The sequence below is a fragment of the Dreissena polymorpha genome, chromosome 9 (genome assembly GCF_020536995.1).
Source record: "Dreissena polymorpha isolate Duluth1 chromosome 9, UMN_Dpol_1.0, whole genome shotgun sequence".
Taxonomy (NCBI): Eukaryota; Metazoa; Mollusca; class Bivalvia; order Myida; family Dreissenidae; genus Dreissena; species Dreissena polymorpha.
In genome coordinates, this window is record NC_068363.1 from 31,065,378 (window position 1) to 31,069,929 (window position 4,552).

The window sequence follows — 4,552 nt, forward strand, 5'->3', positions numbered from 1 at the left end:
TGGATGTTATTGTCCATTCTTTTAAATGAAGGGAGAAGTCTGATGAAACACACACACACACACACACACACACACACACACACACACACACACACACACACACACACACACACACACACACACACATTACGGGAAAACGATGACATCCAGTGGTAAATATTGATCAAAGTTTTGTATTAAATGTAAAGGAAATGGTATTTTAAAACCATCATCAATTGATCATAAAGAAGCAATTTATCATATCTTTGTTTCAATAGGTATATCTAAGATAACGAACACGTTAGCTTGACAAATCGGTTTCGCAAATAAATTTTTTGCTGTAGCCGTTATGTTTTTTTTTAAATCTTTGCTTCTGCTATGAAAACAAAAATAATACTATATATAATATGTCTCTCAATTTATCTGTTCAAGCAAACACGTCCAACTTCGCAAGCTACTCGAAGTGCGCCTACTATATGATTCACCAAATACTGACCAGTTTAACCACGGGTTTTGACCGAGCTGACATACAGGTGCACCAAACAGCGCAGAATGTTCCTCATAGACCGCCATTGTATGACCAGTTACCGCCTATGTATGATCCTGCCTGGGCACCAACAAAATAGAATTAGGCGGCCAATAGTTTGTTGAAGCACACCATAATTTGGACGAGCCAACACGCATGGAGACGGACAATATCGTGGCTGAATATTGTGAAAGTCCCAAAAGTACGCGTGGAGATATTACCTTGCATGCATTGTAAGGCTCATATAACGACTAGCATAACATCTGTGTTATGATATATAGGATGATATATACAATATATATTTGCTAGTAATTAAATTGAATAGAGTTTACTGTTTAATTTGATTTAAAGATACCTATGTCACAGTGATATGCAAAATAAACTAACCGAAATCGAATTTATATAATGGTCGTTTTGTTTGATTATCAGTGTGATTTTTTAAGATAATTGTATTTAAAACTTACTGTTTAGCTGTATAGGAACATAGGAAATTGAGTTGTATATCTAGTTATTTCTTAATTGTAATATAAACATGTTTTAATCAACATGGTATAATACCATTAAAACTATAGTTTTTATTCAAACTATGTGAATAAATTCAAAGAGCTTGCACCTCAGTCGGCGGGGAATACATACAGTTTGTGAGGGGATGCATTTTATGTGTGCTATTTGTTCGTTCAATACAAAGGAGCATGCACACTACCGACAATTTTTCCAAGTTCAATAGTATAAGCGTATTTGTGAGTATAATAAGTTTTTTGTTCAGTTCAAGGCAAAATTGTTTACTTAATTGCAAATAAAATAAAAGCAAGGCCGCGTAAGTAAGTACTGACTGTAAAAGTAATAACTGCAACAAATATTCATAAATATTTATTATAATGAAATAAGACACCAAAGCTTCAACAAATTCTCTTCCAGAAGCTCAGCTCATAAACACTTGAATACTTCATTAACATATCAGCACTTATTAGTATTTTGATGAATATGTTTTTACACCTTACACGCTCAATATGTGGAGCTATGGGATTAATTTACCTACATAGTTACTTGCATTTTTGTTATGTAGAAGCTATCAAATATAGTTATATTGTTAATTATCAAGACGATGTAAAGATAATTTAGACTACACTTAATGAAAACCGATGAACCTACGGTTCCGCCACTTTGGTCATAACACTGTATCATTCGGTACCCCTCGCAGATTATCATAATCGGACTCGGGAGAAATACGGATTGAAAGTAGTCCGCCCACGTGATACCATTCTAACAATGTTACAACAACAAAAACAATAACACCGATGGCGTCCATAATTCCTGTAGAGTTTGTACTTGCTCTGGCTTCAGAGCATAGAAAATCCCCATTTTCATCTTTGCAAAATGTAAACAACTAGCAAAACCGGCCATGTTTGTTTTTACTATGTAATTTTGATTCGCGTAGGCCCGCGTAGGTAGACCGCAATACCGCTTCCGAAATGTGTATTCATACTATCTCCTTCGAGGTACTTATCCGATGTTTGACGAAAAGGGCCGAGAATGTGCGATTGAACACTGTATGCAGATTCAAGTTTAATCTCATTATTGTCAGTTTAAATATGCATGTACAAACTGACATGTAAATATGTAAATACACTACTTTATTCGTTCACTGTCTATTATATGTTTATGATATCGGTCTCAGCATGCACTCGTTTGTTGATTAAATATCAAACGTTACTTACAATTTGTGCGGCTCTATTATCATTTTATTATGCTATATTTGTAGCCAGAAACAGAGGAAAATGAATAAGCAGCAGTTGCAAAATATATGTTGTCCTCATAATTAAAACACTATTAAGCCGCCCAAGATGTTTATTTGCGATTTCCAAGTATTATTTAGTCACAAACTATAGACAATGAGGAGCACTTTAACGAAGAATATCACATTTAATGTTTTTCTTATTTTGTCTTTTTTGTCAAAGACTTCAACGTTTTTGTTGAATTATTATTTAAATTTTCACACGACTCACCTGAATGGAAAACAATTATCTTGTTCTTCATAACAATTGGTCTAGTGAGGTTGTATTTCGTTGGAATTAATGGCATTTTACATTTGCACTTTGTAGTTATTAGGATACACAATACGTATGACATGCACAAATTGCGTACATTTATTTAATAATAACAATTATTTAACGTTTATAGCACTTATTAATAGTTCAGCTATTTAAATATTGTTTTTCATGTTATCAATTCAGTTTATGAAAAGCTTGAGTTAATAACGGTAAAAGTTATAACAAAATGATACACAACTTTGTTTTCTTTGACTAAGACGAATGTTGTGATTTATTTGAACCATTAACATCTCGAGGCGCATGGACCACAAGAAGAAGAGGATCAACGCGCACATTATCCAGTGCTACGCCACGTCGAATGACAGTGCTAGCCAACGTCAACGTTACAACTATGCTGCGCTGAAAGACGTCTGGAATCAAGAAGAGTTCAAGGTCACTCTCTCAAGCACGTTCATGGTCCTATAAGATCTGCTTGAAGAGGGGACGATAACGCAAAAGTAGCAGAAAGTGAAAGAAGCATTGATCTCAACATGCCGAGAAATATTCGGCTCTAAGTCGTACATACTCAAAAAGTGGATATCAGTAGAGACGTTTCAGAATGTTAAAAAAGACTAGATAAGAACGCATGTATCAACAACAACAGAACATGAGCCACAAAAGTAAAATGACAAGAAAAGTACACGGGAGCAAATAAGAGCGTCCAGCGAAGTTTTAGAGCAGACAAGCGGATACACATCAAGGCTATGTCAACAGAGGCAAATCTTCTAGATTAGCAGGAAAGCCTAAGCGTCCAGTAAAGGACACAGTTGAAGGGATGCTAACTATCTCGAAGTGCAGAAGAAGTGGTGAATAGAGCTATTCCATGAATTACTCAACAGGCCAGCTTCTGCGATCTACCAATCAAATGATGCGCTCACATGACGGAGGAGGTCATGAGCGCATTTAAGCAATTGAATGGCAAAGCTTATTGCTGACGACGAGACAATGTCCCGTTTACCGGGAGGCCCTGTGGAGACCTATGAGACACTATGGCGTTCCAGGAAAGATCATCAACAGCATATTGAAGTCTTATGAATGGATGCCGAAACGTTGATGGCAGACAGCTGAACGACGCTTCTGAAGTGATAAACGAAGTGAGACAAAGCTGCTTAGTATCACGTTTTCTGTTCCTGCTGGCAATCGACTTTGTCATGAAGACCTCGATGGATAAGAAGCGGAACGGAATCAATTGGAAAATATCACAACAGTTGGCAGACCTCGCCTTTGCTGATGATCCGGCTCTTATCCCAACACCCAACAACAGATGAAGGAAAATACACGGCAGAGGACAACGCAGCTAGACTGGGCCTTACCATCAACAGAAGGAAAATTTAGGTGCCCAAGACAAACGAATCCAATGACACACTCATCACCGACCAAGGCTGGAGGACGAGTTTAACGAGGCAAGTTTTACCTATTTTTGTCGTGCTTTTGCTAATATGGTCACTTCGATCATGCGTTTTGTATTACCGCATTAAGCAATTGAACATTGCATTTGCGTTCTTCGGTAAATAACCATGTATGCCGGTAACACAAATTATCTACTGTGACAAATATTAACGCTTCAAAATGTAATTCACCCTTTTGCGACTTATACGAAGAATTAAAATGTTAGACAACGACTTTTCTGCGTTGATTACAGGTTCATACTAGAGTATAGGTAAATCAAGTGCTAAACTCTGAACCCGTTGGTCAAATTACAGCCATGGAATAAATGTATGTGAAAATAAACGCATACACATTTTTTTTTTAATTAAGTAGATCTACAAACATGTATAACAGTAATTCCTACTATAAGGCACTTTACAATCACGCGATATTAGTCGTTGATAGAATGACCGCTAAACATGTTACATACCTTATTCTGATCATCAATATAATATTTATAGTGTCTTTAAATTAACGGTTAAATGTCTTCATGGACTATGTTGTGTTTTTAAAATTTAGGACACGAGCA